The sequence below is a fragment of the Paramisgurnus dabryanus genome, chromosome 3 (genome assembly GCF_030506205.2).
Source record: "Paramisgurnus dabryanus chromosome 3, PD_genome_1.1, whole genome shotgun sequence".
In the NCBI taxonomy this organism is placed as follows: domain Eukaryota; kingdom Metazoa; phylum Chordata; class Actinopteri; order Cypriniformes; family Cobitidae; genus Paramisgurnus; species Paramisgurnus dabryanus.
In genome coordinates this window covers 37,329,239-37,346,671 of record NC_133339.1, presented here as the reverse complement: position 1 = coordinate 37,346,671, position 17,433 = coordinate 37,329,239, and the positions used below count along the sequence as shown (strand labels likewise).

Sequence of the window (17,433 nt, the reverse complement as noted above, 5' to 3'; positions counted from 1 at the left end):
TGTGAAACTGTTTTAGAGATGTCTCTTGATGTACCATATGACATCCACCACCTTCTCAAGATGATGCTCTCTCTGTAGGCTTGAGTTATTCAATAATGATAGTGAGAATATTCACAGACATCCGCTTGGGTTCGTGTTTTAATTTTGAACCATGTGTGTTACAACCGAAAGCGTTCAAAACATCCTCTGCCCAATGTACAATTTAAGCAAGTCTAGGTTTGTATTGATCTCCATTAATGAAAAGATCCTGTGCAGGGTTTCCCGCAGAAAATGAGTTAGTTAACGTGGTAGTGTTGGGTGTGGCAATAAAAGGGGTGGGGCGTATGAAGTGAAACTAAAGGGTTAATAAACACAAACTGAAGCAGATTTTTTAGAACGTCTGGCGAATGATGATAGATAGCGGAAAGATTGTAAAAACTGATTATTTCCCACTATTAATTACATTATCTTAAAGGTGCAGTGTGTAAATTTTAGCAGCATCTAGTGGTGAGGTTGTGAATTGCAACAAACGGCTCAGTCCACTGCTTACCCCTTGCTTTTGAAACACATTGAGAAGCTACTGTAGTCACCACCGTATAAACATGTCATCATCAGAGACAACTTAAAGTAAAAAAAGTTTGTCCATTAAGGGCTTCTGTAGAAACATGGCGGCCCAAAATGGTGACTTCCATGTACCGGGACCCTCGGTGTATGTAGATAAAAACGTCTCATTCTAAGGTAATTAATATATAACGGTTCATTATGAAAGGACTTTATACGCCCCTGATAATATAGTTTTATATATTATTTTGCATTTCTGTCAAAAGATCCTTCTAAAAATTACACACTTTAAAGAAGTGTAACTACTGTAGCATGTAAATAATGCACATAAATAAGGTGAGCAAGAGTGCTCAACAATTATATAGAATCAACAGATGCACTTGATGGCCTTTTGTGCAACGTTTTTTTTTTTTGGGACGACCTAGTTAAGGCAGTAGGGTTTCCCAGCTTAGGCGGGCCACCCAAACTACAAAGTGTTGCGGAAAACCCTGCTGTGGTGCTCCTACACAGTTAGTAAAATTGTCAAAATATGTACCAGTGTTTCCCATACATAGGCTCTACTTGGGCGCTGCGCCCAGGTAAATTGCGACCCGCCCAGGTAAAAAAAATCACTTTACGAATTTCCGTATTTTCTGAACTCGACTGGATGACCCGTGTTTTGGAGAGAGAGAGAGAGAGAGCGCGAGAGAGAGAGAGCGCGAGAGAGAGAGAGCGCGCGAGAGAGAGAGCGCGAGAGAGAGAGAGCGCGCGAGAGAGGTGGGGGTCGGGTGACCGTGAAGATGATGCACGCGTCATAAACTCATCATCCAGCGCGCAAACTGGATCAACTGCAGCAGCACATACGGAGCAGCCAGGGAACACACTGCGACCAAAATGGTCGCATATGCTTATGTGCATGTGTTTATAGCATCTAACTTGGCTTCATTTTGCGTGCAAGCACGTTGTGTCTCTCCGGTTGAGTGTCCGTTCATGTGCTCTCTGTTTCTCAATGAATTGGGCGCGACGCGAAGCAACCTCAGTGTCACATTGTATCCTTTCATGTTTCTGAACTTGAGCAGAGTTTTACCATTAGAGGTCTTTCTTCACTGAGGACGCGGGACCCGTACGGTTCCGGGTTTATATTTTAAATGGTCAGATGGGTCCGGGTCGGTCCTAGTTCATTACTTCGGGTCCCAAGTCTGATTAATATTGTGTGTAAAACCCGAGTCGATCGGAGAACGGCCGTGAGCGCAACCGCGCTAAAGCTCGAGTGCTGTTTTAGCGTGCCTCCGGTTTCTATGGCGATAGCAACTGGCTCTTGTCACGACCACGCGCCGCTTCATTTTCTTTATCCCATTTTTTAATAGTCTTAATAGACAATATCTTTACTAAAATCTAAACAGTTTGCACAGAGATTGTAGCAAAAAACAGTGCTAATACTGAATGAGCAAAGCTCTATCTGACTCAGGATATAAAGAACGCAAAGCTGTAATGTAAAGTCTGTCATCGGGACAGCAAGTAGACTTTTAAATCTGAAATAATTAGTGGATTAAGCTTTATTTAATCGGCAAAAGAGAAATAGAAAGCAGAAGCAGTAAAAGTGCCTAACTTATAGAAGTTATTAACATTATAACATCAGTCACATTTATAATCTATAGACCTGCACTGTCTATATAGGCTATAGTATACATAGTACTGTATATAATTGAGTTTGATAAAAGGGGTCATCAAATTGCTTCATATATCAGTGCAAAAACATCAAGTGTTTTCGTGGTGCTTTGACAAACAGTGTCAGCTTTGTTTATGGCAAAAAAAGTTTGGGGTGGTTAGATTAATGAACTATAATGTGAAATTAATATGAATGTTTTATAAATCAAAGTATTGTGTTGTGTCACACATTATTAGTTCTTTGTTACATGTATAGTAGACCATTTTTTGTCGGTGAATAATAATGATAGCCCTTTTCAACCGGCTACCACCACAAGTAAATTTCAGATCTGTGGGAAACACTGTGTACCCTAGGTGTCCCTGTGGGCGTACCCTTAAAAAGGACCGTTAGGTACAGATCTGTATTCATTTGGTACCAATATTTACCTCCAATTATTTTTGTAAGTCCTATTTTAAAGAGGACAATAAAGAGGTCAAATAAATCTTTGGTGTCCCCTGAGTACATTTGTGAAGTTCTCTCAAAATACCATATAGATAATTTAGTATAGCATGTTAAAATTGCAACTTTGTAGATGTGAACAAAAAAAGGTGCCATTTTTGGATGTGTCCTTATAAATGCAAATGAGCTGATCTCTGTACTAAATGGCAGTGCCGTGGTTGGATAGTGCAGATTAAGGGGGTATTATCCCCTTCTGACATCACAAGGGGAGCTAAATCTAGTTTTTCACATGCTTGCAGAGAATGGTTTACCAAAACTAAGTTACTGGGTTGATCTTTTCAAATTTTCTAGGTTGATAAAAGCACTGGGGACCCAATTATAGCATTTAAACAAGGAAAAAAGTCCCCTTTAAAGTCTTAAGGTGCAAAGCTGTACTTTCTGAAAGGGTATCACCCCAGTGACCCCAGCTGGAGTACATATTTTGACAGTTTTTCTGACAGTGTACAACGTTGACGGGAAGTGGACAAGAAGACTTAATGATTATATAAGCAAATAATTGAATAGTTACAGGTAAGCTTCAGTAGATGGCACTCTGGTCCTCATCCCCTACAATGATGTAATTTTGACACATTATTGCCGGGTAATTTTCTTCTGCTATTAGTTTTAAAAAACCATGTCCGACCATAAACCTCATCTAATGTCTTGAATTATTTAGCAACTCATTTTTATAATACTTGCTACTTTGATGATCAAAGAAACCTGTCCGAAAGTAAATAAAAAGCTATATAATGAATATACAGTATTAACAACAACCAAAAGTGTAAATAAACTACACGTTTACAACTTTCAATGTTATGAAACATACCTGTCAGAGGTGCAGAGGTTCAGGGAGAGGTGGGACACTCTGCGCCACTGTTGTCCTGTTGAAGATCACTAGGTCATGGTGTCTCTAAAACAAAGAGGAATACTCGTGTATTACTAACTAATAAACTGTATGAATTATATAATCATTTCTGTTAGCACCATGGTTATCCATAGGTGAAAGCAAAATCGGTCCTCCCCACACGGCTGTAAAAGAGCAGTGAAGCAGGCAAGGCAAGCGAAGTCTACTTTGCATCTAATCAATGCAGTTGCTGTGGTAACAGTAATCTGCTTGTGCACTGTTTAATGGCTAAACAATAGCATGACTGATATTTATGGATGTGTGGCACTCCACAGAAGAGGCTATCAAGAGATATGAAACACAAGCTCATGAGGGTCTGTGCTCAAACGCAACCTCTGCAAACAAGACGGCATTAATATTTATCAAAAGACAAATATTCAGCCGGTGTCACTCTGTTTTGCACATCTGAAACACTGTGTACTACTTATTCACAATCAGTAAAATAAGTATTATGGCACCTTTGGGTGATTCTCACGAAATCCAGATTTAGAAGGTGTCCAGCATCAAAATTTTTAAAAAGCCCTTGAAACCAATTTTTTGCACATATAAGATTAAGGTCTGAACTTACCATAACCATTATTTTTAGAGGATTTAAAAAATATTTCCTATAGAATACATTTTTTAGATTATTATTATTATCAAAAATTATCATTACCGCAACATGATATTACATTAAATATATGCATTTTCAAACTCATGTTTCGGTAATGAGAACTAAAAAGTTGTCTAGGTACTATGAAAAACAAAATTTCAACTTTTATCTGGAGAGAAAAAATAAGAACTGCTTACCTGGTAGCCATCTTGAGTGTCACAGTCAATTATGTCCCTTCCATTTTTTTTTTTTAAATATTAGTTCCTTGAGGGCTTAAACAATGATTGAAAATTGTTGCAGAGGATGAGAAAATTGGTCTTGGACACATTTATATTCCTTATTATTGTCCCTACATGTACCAATGATCACAAAATACCACATGTTTCTTTACTGTAAATGTTTATAGTATAACATGCACTGAAGCTTTTAATTTTTTTTATTTTTTTATTATAAATATTTTCATGTCAAAGAACCCAAATCCAGCCATGGACACGTTGCGGTAATGAAAAATGTCCCCTTAAATGTGGGAAAAAAATTGGTTTGTATGATGTCATTTGAAATCATGTGCAAAAAAGTACATGAAGAGATGTTTGTAACTGTATGCTTCTTATTTTGATACTCTAACTTTGCATTTACTTTTTTTTATCATAATGTTTAATGACACCTCATTAGTCGCGAGAGTAATTTAGTAATTTCGCGAGAATCACCCCTCTCAGTTTTTTGTATTGTTTTGTTTTTTGAGAAAACAACAGTATTTGTATTTTTACATGCAATTATCCTATTAAATTTACATTTACATGTACGCATTTGGCATATGCTTATTACATGACTTCAGTATGCGTGTTCCCTGTGTTCCCTTTTGGGCTGCTAATGCAATGCCCTTCCACTGAGCTTTACGCAAGCACACAAGTGCAATAAAGTTTTTTTTTTCATTATTTCCCATGCATTTCAAATAAACAGGCCATCTCTAAAACAGTGATGATTCAGACTGCACCACACAAATCCCACATTTCACATCAAAACTTCCTCATTCAATAGGAAAAGCATTAACACAGGAAGACAGTAAATTGTGCTATCAAGCCGTTTCACAGGCGCTTTCCCACATCTACTACTTCTTTTTATTGCAATGCTGAATAAGTAAAATTAAAGATTACACGCATATTGAGTTAAGCAAAAACACTTCTTTTCTATGGGAAGCACTCGGCAAACACTGTGATCTTCGCAAATTAAAAACAACAGGGTGATAAATGTCTTAACTTTTCAAGGCATATAAGCCTCCATCATTGACTTAAGCCTTGGCTTGGTTTCTTAGCTGCTTAAATTTCCTGCTTTCAATCTTTTGGCCGTTTCTCGCTATAGATCACCATCTCAGTCCAGCACAATTTTGAAACCTCAAACAGAATTACGTTCACGACTTTGAAAAGGAAACTTGAGCCATTCGGGGACACCATCGGACCGCCGGCTGCCAAAAACTTGACTTGGTTGAGCCTTTGCCACACCTCATCTGCTGTGGATACTTTGCATTGGGATGCATTTACACTCCACCTAAAACAGGAAGAGGGAAATGCATGACAGACCTCTTAGTACAAACAATTTACGTCTCCCTGAGGAGCTGGACTGCGGCTGCATGGTGAGGCTCCCAAACAAACACATTCACGCATTATAATGGACTTTCTGTTTTAGCAGAATGTGCAACACAAATTGCTTAAAAGGCAGTCTAAATCGAGACTGTTATATTGAATGGAAAATCCTCTGGTGTATATATCATGTTTGTTTTAATAGTTAACAGTTGTTCCATAAAGTCCTAACACAGATCCAAGCGCCTTGGCTGAACACATTATGGCCGTGTTACAGCATTACTACACAATGAGAACTTCAACCCACACAAACACTGAATGACTCATCCACAGTGAAGTGGAGGGGGTCAGCTGTGTTACTATATATAACTGTGAGACCAGCCAGAAAAAGCATCTGGGATAAAAATGAAAAGTCCACCGACGCTTTTCCATGTGTTTTCAGAGGCATCGGCAGAAAGAAAACACAGGAAGACTGGTTTGAACGAGGAAAGAAAGGGGGAAAATTCCTTTGCCAGTCCCCAAAATTATCCCACATTTCGACCAACTTTCCCAGAGAGCCAACCGATTCCCAAGGGACCGTCCCGGAGCATAGTGCACATGGCTTTTCCCCTTCCCACTTCCCTCAACCAATCTACCCATGCAGCAAAAAAACGCAATGGGACGTCAGTAATGAACAGATAGCTAAACCATTAACCAGAATAGCTCGCTGCCAACCAATAGGCGAATTAGATTTAATTTAGAGTCAAACAACAAAGAGGTTCACAGCCTCACTTAAAGGGCACCTATTAGGGCCTTTTTACAAGATGTAATATAAGTCTCAGGTGTGCCCAGAATGTGTCTATGAAGTTTCAACTCAAAAGACCTCACAGATCATTTATTATTAAGGGTGTAATGGTACGTGTATTCGTACCGGGCTTTCGGCACGGTGCACATGTGCACCGAATGGCCGAATCCAATCTTTTGTGTTGTAGGTCAATTTTCATGTTTCCACACGAACATATTAAGTGGCGGAAGTCTCCGGGTTCAGCGCAAGTCTTTTGTCCAACATATAACATAATTCGGCTCGCAGAAAGATTTTTATTTACTTAGTTGTATATTCATTTGAATATCGATGTAATAGTTTACGGGGCCGCTTACATGTCTAAAAGCGCGTGTTAAACACGTGTCAACGTGTGGTTTTGTTCTTTCAAAAGTGCGTGAGAGGTTGCGCGTCTTTCGTTGCTACGCAATCATGAGCCGCGCTTTCTGTGACGGCGAGAATAACGAAATGCGTGATCAGATTTTTCGTTTGCACCTCACGTCAATCATATCATTGTCACAATGCGATCCGTTAATCTGTTCGGGACAGAGAACAGCTGTAACCCGGGTTTACTCAGCTGTTACTCAGCTGCGGATGGGTTAGGTAGTTTAAGTCACAGCTTACATTGGCGACACAAGCAAAGGTTAGGAGAAACGTGCAAAAGATAAAAGATGGCTATGTATGCAGCGCACTCATGTCAATATGAGTGTATAATAAGTATATCATCATGTTACTTGCTATGCAGTTACACATAGAGCAGAAATATTATTTTTATACAGAGATGGTACATAACCAATTCAATACTGTGACTTAAAAAAAAAAACAAAATAAATCAAAACAGAAAATATTTTGGTGGCAAAAATAGTTCATAAATGTATTCAGGAATTGAGTTTAGTGCAAGGTTTTAGTAGAAAAAGTTGAGTAGAGAAGGTTAAGAAAAGATTTACCTACTGTTATAAAATAATGTAAAAAAAGTATGTCATTTAGTGGAGAACTTTGCAGCAGTATTTTATTTTTTATTCTTTTTTATTCTTTTTCATTTTATATTTATTTTATTTATTATATTTTAATAAAAAGTGTAAACAAATTGTTAAAAAAGTAAACCTGCAGTTTAATGTTTGCATTTTTTCCCCTACTGTACCGAAAATGAACCGAACCGTGGCTTCAAAACCGAGGTACGCACCGAACCGTGATTTTTGCGTACCGTTACACCCCTATTTATTATAGCATGTCAAAATGCCCATATTTGGGTGGGAGCTAAAATGCGCTGTTTTAATGTCTGTATCTTTAAATGCAAATGAGCTACAGCTCCTCACTTCCTTACAAACAGCTTTCAGTTAAAATAGATCTGATTAATACAGTCTGAGAGAATAGTATCTAGTGGACAGAGTACAACTCACTGAGGGTGGAAATTATGGTTATGCAGGACTGTAAGTGGGCGGGGCTTTATCAGTGTGACCTCACACTGATAAGAGAATCCAAATGACATTTTTATGAGGATTAAAAAACAAGGGGTGGGTGGATTTTTTTTTCATAGGGTGGTTGTGTTCACACGCTGTCAACACACATTATGTCCACACATGGAAAAGTGGATTTTGCATAATACTGTAGGTTCCCTTCATGTGATGTTCCCTTTAAAAATTGCCTGTCTGGTTCCCATGCATTGACTTCTTCAATCTATCACAACAACCAGATCGAAAGTGCGTTGTGTTTTTTAATAAGTGCCAAGAAACAGGACTAGCTTAGCCAGGACATCAAACGTTTGTCAGTATGAATCATGATAACATGTAATTTCCTTCAAGCAACAATGTGGCAGACAATGACCTAAACCTGTTGTTCATTTCGAACAATAACAAAAGTGATGAAATAAGTGCTTTCATGGTGTACTCTTTTGCATTTTGGTAAATAAAACCATATAAAACCAAAATCAATGCCACACAGTTCCTAGTAAAAATCAAATGAACAATGACAAGTAAAATTAAATTCATACCGGCCTAAGCTTCAGTCTCTATCCTCTTATAAACTACAATAAGAAAACTATACAGAGTATCCTTAGTGTAGTATTACCAGTGATCAGCATCTACCCGAGCATGAATATAAATCCGGTTAATCAACATCAAGGCCTATGAAGTCACATCGCATGACATCTCAGTGAAATGTTGTTGTGTTATTTGAGCAGTGCAGAATTGTAAAACCGCAAAAAAGAAAGATGTATTGAAGCTATAAAAAAACCTGGCAAATGTTTGGTTTAACGGAAGAGTGATAACTGCAAAAGCAATGATGTCATTCCTGTTTGTGAACTTTAACTTTCCAAACTACAGTTCAAATGCACAAAATAACATTTACCCAAGGATTACAGGTAACGATAACAATGTTGAAGACTCAAGCTTTAAGTCAAACAGGCGACGGAGCAGACTAAGAAAACAATGTCCAGACCACCAGGGACACATCATGCTTACAGTCACTATAAATACCAGGACGTCAAGCTCTCAAGTCCTGCTTGAACACAGCTGTGGTCTAAAGGTCTCCTAAAATAAAAAAAAATGTATGTAGACATGAAACATCAAGGCAATATAAAAATACTGGAAGTTTTCTTAAGCATGGTCAGAATTCCTCCGATTTTGAGTCACAGGAACATCTCGTTCATTTTTATGCAGATAAACGTGTTATCAAGCGCAAACGTTATGTGTTCGATTACACAAATATTTAAATGCACTGTAAATTGCTTTGTATGTAAAAGCATCTATCAAATGCAATGGAAATATGTCACGTAGGTGAAATGTACTGACAACTGTGCTGGATAGGACACAATGTGTCATCAGTAAAAAATGCTTTATTTTTCTTAGGTCAACATTTGCATTACAGACATTCTGCGAGCTATATTTAGATAGGAAAGAAAATTATAAATCTGAAGATTACAAAAACAGTGTGTTATTCTGAAAATCTATTTTAATAAACAATTACTACGAAGATTGATTGGAAGTTTAATCCTATAAACATAACATTTATATAAGCCGCCCCAAAGGATTCGTGTGAATAAAACTACAGCATCAAATTACGTTGGCAACTGATATTATGCGGGCGAACTGGCACAGATAAACGAAGTTAAAACATATGGCGGCTTTGCATTTACACTTAATCAGGACGAATCAGTTTGTCTTGTTTGCCGGCACTTTATAGTAGTAATATAATAAAAACTTACAGTTTGGATCAAACCCAATGAATGTTCTGGTTTACATTAACATGAAAGTTATTGAAAGTTAACCATATTTGCTATAAAACATGGCCTAAAGTCCAAATGAAGTTCAGGTAGGCTATATTAATGCTGCCAAATAATGAGTCAGGCCTCTGGCAATAAACACAAGCTGTGTTTCAGCATTCATGCCTTCACAAAATCACATCACGCCACAAAGGTCGCTGCACGGGAGCGCTCAACAATGTCGCCTTGCAGACACACCCATACTGCCATGAGTGTGTGCAAAGTTAACAACATTTCAATGCACTACAAAGATCATTTCAGTAGTACATGCCAGCAAATACCTAACAAGCCAAAACCCAACGGCATCACACCTGTGAAGTTTGTGTGAAGCACACTTTTATCCAAGGGGGAACAAAGTATTGTTAGAAATCTGTAACGAAATATAGTTCATTTTGTTTGTGCACTGATAAATATACAAAAAATTGTCCCTAGCTGTCACCTTTGTAGTACCTGTGCGTAACATTGTTGTACCTCAAATGTGTATTAATTCTAGTACAAATCCTTAACCTTAAATAAATAGTACATATAGTACAGCCAGCTGGTAGATTATAGTACAAACAGTACACCTTTTTTTTTTTTGACCCAGTGACAGATTTTGACCATTTTTATTTGTTTCGTACAGTGTGGACCAACATCTTAGAATGGAAAAAAAACAAAACGATAAAAGAAAAAGTATTGAAAAATGACATTGTCACCAGTTTAATCTATTACAAGCGTGTTACATTAAGTCATAAATATAAACCCATTAACTTACTGTGAGAGTTAACAAGCAAGCATCTTTAACCGGCACATCGTGTCATTCATGGCTTTGATCACCTCAAATTATAACTAGTTGTAAACTGGCTCATTGTTACAGCTGTGAAAAACTATAAATAAACTGTCAACCCGTTGGCTAGAGTTTATGACTCATTGTTATGAATTATAGTGCAGGTATGTGTCAGTGGATCATTCACTTCTTCATTTGCATCTCATACGCTGTACAATAGGCTACAGAACAATACAAGCAACAGGTAGGCTAATAAACATCGGGATTAAATCTTACCACTGTCTTTAAATGTCCTCAGATAAATGACACATGTAGAAATGGAAATCCCGGCAGGTCATTTGTTTTCTCTTTCTCCTTTCTCACGCAGGAGTAGCAGTTGTGTTGTGTAAAGATGGCCGCTCTTTATTGTGTGTCGCTGGAGCAGATGATGTAATGAAGTTGTGTTAACCCTTCCCAACTTCCCAAAGTCAACACAACTACAACACTAAAAAAAAAGATTGAAGTTAAGATCATTTTCAGTATAGTTTTATGATTCTGAACAACAGAACTTAACAAGTACACCTGCAAGAATATATATTTATATTTTTTTAATTAGACTAAATATACTATATTTAAAGATATTATAAATAGTTTATAGATATATCATAACTCGATTGAATATTATATAAAGAGCATTAAATAGCCTGTTTATACTAAATATAGTATATATAAAGCATAACTTATAGATAAACAAAACAACATGTTTTTGTATGACACTGCCATCTGGTGTAGGCACTTGATAATCGATCAGCTAAACTTGTTTTAAGGATAGTGTACCCAAAATTGAAAATTCTGACATCATTTTCTCTTCCTACTGTATAAATTTTGATAAATGATGATAAGCATATAGCTGATTTTACATACACTGTAAAAATACTTTGCTGCCTTAAAATTTTTTGTTGAATCAACTCGGATTTACAAGTCATTTCAACTTACTATTATTTATCTTGACTAGAGAGGAGTTGTTATAACTACAGGTGAGTTGTTATAACTTATAAATTTAAGTTGACTTTTCTCAACTATATTTTATAAGTTGTGACAACTAATTTTTGTTGACATGACTTGTAAATCTGAGTTGGTTTAACAAAAAAATTTAAGGCAGCAAAGTTTTTTTTACAGTGTATTGACTTCAATAGTAGGAAAAACAAAAACAATAGAATTCAATGGGTACCGTCAACCATGTGCTTGATAACATTTAAACATTTATCAAAATATCTTCTTTTGTGTCCATAAAAAAATATATATATATATATTTATATACAGGTTTAAACAACATGAGGATTAGAAAATGATGACAGAATTTTATGACAGAATTTTGACAGGAAAAATACCTTTAAGTCTGTAAATAAGTGCCAGTAAATATTTACTTCACTTAATTAGAAACATTATAAATATTATTATTATTATTATTATTATTATTATTATTACCACTACTACTACTACTACAATAATAATAATAATTAAATTAATCAAATTGTATTTTATTTCATTTGGAGAGTGATTCACCTCAAATGGGTTAAGCTATGCAGTGTTGGGTCCATATCACTGGAAAACCGTTAATAACATCAAATTAATTAAATGGTTTTGTTAGTTTTTTCTTCTATGTCAGAAAAGTTCAGAACCCTCTATGTGTATTGTGCACATACATAAAGTTAAGAATAATCTTTTGACGTGTTTGTTGCATTTGTTAAGGTATTTAAAATGATTGTACATAGTATTAACACAGGAGTGGGGAACCCTGGGTCCTGGAGGGCCACTGTCCTGCAGAGTTTAGTTCCAACCCTAATCAAACACACCTGAATTTCATTTCCAAGTAATCCTGAAGACTTGAATTACATTTTTCAGGTGTGTTTAATTAGGGTTGGAACTAAACTGTGCAGGACAGTGGCCCTCCAGGACCAGGGTTCCCCACCCCTGTATTAACACTTATTTACATTTTAATGACAAGTTCAATTTGTTGCACTGTGGTTGAGGTCAATAAAAATAATCATGATGCTGTTATAAAACTATTTGACAGAATATTAATAATGACATTTTAATGAGAGTTTAATGTAATTTTAACCCATAAAGCTAAGTAGTTTCTTAAGTTTGATAAATATTCTATGTCATGTTTATGACAGATTTATGACAAGTTATGATGTATTGCTTAATGTCAAGTTGTCATAACAAAGACATCTCAAACAATGTCATCCTTGCATTAAAAATGTCATTTATGACTGACAGTTGTCATAAACGTGCAAAAAATCTCCTTCATGTTCATGACGTGTTATATCATGATTATGAAGGTGTCATGTCAGTCTTATGCACACCCTTTCAAGTAAAGTGTTACTACATAGGGATGTATAATTTTATACATTTTGGTGCTGTGACCGGCCACATTAATTTCCTAATATCATCAGTATTTTTTCATCCTTTAGATATCCATTTGTCATTTAAATGTGACGTGACAGGGCCATTACGAATATTAATTGTGATAATTCTAAGGAGATGAAAGCTGCATGCCTAAAACTAATAAAACGTGACTCTGTCTCTGAAATGCAGTCGATCTCATAATCTATAAAATTAGGGAACATTAAAGTTCGATATACAGTAAATCGATGATTTCATTTTAATTCAATCTTTGACATGATCTTACTCAGTAAATATTAAAGATATCAAGATTATATTTTCACAGAAAGTTCTTTATTACTACAAGGTTCTTTATAGTCTACATATCTGTATGTATATTTAATATAGAAAAGTAGATCACAAAAAAAAAAAAGGTTTTCACACACTATGTCACAAATAATTAGTGAAATGCTCTTTGAAACATATTATAGCATTAGCATAGTATAGTCACATGCACCGCAAATGCCTTTCCAAAAAAATATGTGAAGTCAGATTTTAATGTAAGCATGCAAAGACAAACAAAAAGGCATTTAAAATATTTATTCTTAATTATTTACAATATCACCTCAATAGACCTATGTAAAAAAAATGCAACTTCTGATGGATGACTGTAAAGGCTACTGATGTTTATGATATTAACAACCATAAATGACCAAGTTAGCAAGTAGTTCCTTTAAAATTTAAAGAACACCGCCTGATTTACAAATGCTATAGCACACCATATTAAGATACAACCTGTGTGAATGCCCTTATGTTTCATTAGCATTTAATAAGTATAACACGTAATCTGTGTAAACCAGATGAGAGCCAACAAAACAACACACTGAAAAAAAATACTGTGAGTCATGAAAAGTTGATCCTTTCCCTCTTTTCCCCCCCGTTTCCTTTTCTCATGTATACTCCCACATGCTAGTCGATGATCATATCCCACGTTGCCCACACATCTCTGTTGGTGGAGGTGTGAGAGGCTTAATCATGTCCCAGAATAGTGTGTGGTTTAGGGAAGGGGGTGTGCTGGGGAAGCAGGCTGAAGACTGCATGCCAACTGTATCTCTGAGAGTGCTGGCGTGAGATGTGACTCATTGTAGCGCTCTCAATCTTTACACGCTGCTTCACACACAGTGAGATGATGGTAAGGATAGAGACCCAGCTGCCTGAGAGACTTTGAAACCCCAACCACTATTTAACTCCTGATTTATGCAACCAAAACAATCAAACTGAAAAGTAAAATGAATGAAACTTGACAGTGCTGTATTATATGAAAATATTTTGTTTTGAAGTTTTATTGTTTGTGTGTATATTACCATTTTGTGTTGCAGCTGTGGCCTCGTGACATTGATGTGGTGCTTATGTGGAAGGAATTACTTTTGTCTTGACCCTTTCATTGCTTGCCTCTTTTCAGATTGACCTTTTCAACATCTTATACTATTATGCTATACTTTTATGTTATAAAAAGCAAGGGGTCACTGAGTGGTCGATTTGCCTTTAAGATCAACATCAAATCAAAATGAACCCTTTTTACTTTAATAATGCACATTTATGGTCTTTTAGTGAGTGAATAATCACTACGTGTTATACTCAAGAGTAATCGTCTGTTTTAAGAAAATGGTAATGGCTTAAAATGACTTCCGTCTGACGTCACTAGATCGCGTGGGTTATTGGACAATATTAGAAGCTTAATAGCCATTTAACAAACTCGGCCTGGATCCATTCAGGTGCTTTTCATGATCCAAATAGTCATTCATATATAATAGGTTATTAAGTCATACAATTATGAAAAAAGTCTTCAAGTTGCATATGAACGTCTTAACAAAAGTGCAGTAAGGACATCATATTAATGACTATGCAGATGATGCTGCTTGCCTCATTTGCCTGTTGGCATTGCTTTTCACCTGAATGCTAAAATAAATTGAGATTTTAGTGCAGTGAACCAATGAAGTTAATGTTAATTTCTATTGAGAATTATAATAGCATGCAAACTATTGAAATTGGAACAAGACTGGAAAAAAATTGTATGTGGCAGACAGTACTATTAATATACATTAATATTCATTTAGTACATTGATAGGGGGGAGCGGGGCACAAACTAACGCAGGCTTTATTGTAACGCAGCTACTTTACATATTTATACAGGGCTGAGCAATTTGGCTTTTGGTTTTTTCTCTCATTGTCAGAAGATAATCTCCTGTCAATTTGTGAAAGTTTTGATGTGTTTTGGTTAAAGTCGCAATGAAATTGAAATGAAAAACTATATATGTATTTTTAATAGTGTGGTATTATTAACAAATGACTTATCTGTGAGCTCCATTATTTTTTAAAAATTCGTGTGTGCTCATAATCTTTAATCAAAAATGCAAATCTCCTCCCCTCCTCAAAACGATCTCTCTTCACTTCCGGTCAAAAGTATGGCAGGTGGGCGGGGTCCGGGAGAAGATCGCAGTGATTAGCAATTAGCAACACGACCCAACTTCAAACGATCCAATCAGATCTCGATGGACAAATTCAAATCCAGCCCTGCCTTATTTCATCTCAAAAGCCGTTTCATTGGGATATACGTCACCACGGGGAAAATAAGGCAATCGCTACTTCCGTTTCATGGCGACTTTAAGATATTGAACAAAGAGTGTAAAAGGAAGTCCATTTCTTCATCTTATATTTTTTTTTATTTCTGAGCTGGGTGTGTAAGCCACCAAATCCATCCTTGTATTATTTTAATCACTGTCTTGTTACCTAAAACATAACACCATTTCAAAACATGTCAGCAACTGGTAACTGACAGCTGGGATTGAAAACATTTTTGCACAGCGGGGTTAGTTGTCACACAGTGTTACAATTAAGCCTCACCTCAGGTATATAATGATAATAAAATGAAAACAATGTAAATAAGTATTAATTAAAATTATAACTGTTAATACAATATCAGGGAAAATAGCTGACAATTATGATTTTTTTCTTGGTTGTACAGCCCTTGATCTATTTATATGCATTGATCCATACTACAACGATGGTAAGATGAAGGATTATGAATGAATGAATGTGTGGATATCTATCTACTATAGGCAGATATAGCAGAGATGTGTGTGTGTTGATTGTATAAATAAATGATTAATTTAACTTAATTTTTTTTGAATGATAGAGCAAAAGCCAAAAAGCATTACTTTGTGCCCCACTCCCCCCTACTGTTTAAATACCACTGAAATGTATTCTCATGTTATACCGGATACCATTTAGAAATATTCATTTCAATTCAATCAAATTTTATTTATAAAGCGCTTTTTAACAATTGTTCATTGTACCAAAGCAGCTTCACATGAAATAGAAATAAAAACAGAGAAGGGAAAAGACAACAAAGCATGGCAGTTATTAAATACAGTCTAGGATGGCGTTACATGAGTCATTTCTTACTATTTAATAAATAGTAAATACAACTCCATTCCTTAAAACTAACTTTATTACTTTGAAATAAATAAGTAAGGTGTTTTTTATTTATTTATTTTCTTCAAAAGAGATTGGAAGGAATAATAAAATTTCTTTACGATTAGTTATTTGTAAGTTAATTGATCCCCTGGAAGCTACATAACACTGGACTTAATTACACGACCACAAGAGGGCAGTATAGTATTTCTATGTTTGTACAGGCACTGTTTATTTGTTATTTTGGGTACACTTTTTTAAAGATTTGTTTATTTTATTTATTTATAAATTTTGGGGGCAGTGTGACATTCGGGTTTTGATCCATCCATTAAGCCAGAGCAAAATATTTTTTTCAAGGAAAAACATGTCTGAGGGAATAAGAAAGTGTTTGAAAACTTCATTTTTGTGAAAACGATTTACACAAGCAAATAGCATGTCTACATGAAATTAACTTGAACAACATATACTATTAAATAAAAAATTACTACAATTACTTTGCTATATGCAATAAGGTGCCATGAGTAATGACAATGGACTCCTGGCAGTGACCCCTGTTATAAATAGATCATGATAATTAATAACATACATAAATAGCTCAGCACTAAGTATGCAATGGTTTATACGTGCACAGGTTTGTTTAATTATATTAGTGAGGACATCCTTCCATTGTTGTCATACCAGACTGATTTTTTATCCTCTAAATTTAACTCTTACACAGCCTTGCTGACATTCAATTCAGAACAACAACATAATTTGAATGCTGACACAAAAAAATCATATATATTTCAATATATATGAAATACGTGGATATTGCAATTTATATCAGATTTCTTTATTAGGGAATGCCACCCAAAATGTGACGTTTCATTTATATTTTAAAATATTTGATCAAACCTGCACATGTGCAAACACTTCAGTTTCGTATAATGTGTTTACTGATAAGTATATGCTTCCTGACAGCTTACATTGAGAGAGAGAGAGAGAGAGAGAGAGAGAGAGAGAGAGAGAGAGAGAGAGAGTATGGGGATGG

At 35.7% G+C, this 17,433-nt stretch overlaps 1 protein-coding gene across 2 annotated transcripts in view; it reads right to left on the bottom strand.

The window, feature by feature from the left end:
- mrtfbb (myocardin related transcription factor Bb) overlaps window positions 1-10,967 on the bottom strand; it is a 42,877-nt gene extending 31,910 nt beyond the window's left edge. For both annotated transcript variants that reach the window (XM_065255089.2, XM_065255097.2), the window contains exons 1-2: window positions 10,839-10,967; window positions 3,492-3,575 (exon numbers count right to left, since the gene is read on the bottom strand). The gene's annotated coding sequence lies outside the window, so the exon portion shown is untranslated. The remainder of the gene's footprint in view (window positions 1-3,491; window positions 3,576-10,838) is intronic.
- Between the last annotated feature and the right edge of the window lie 6,466 nt (window positions 10,968-17,433).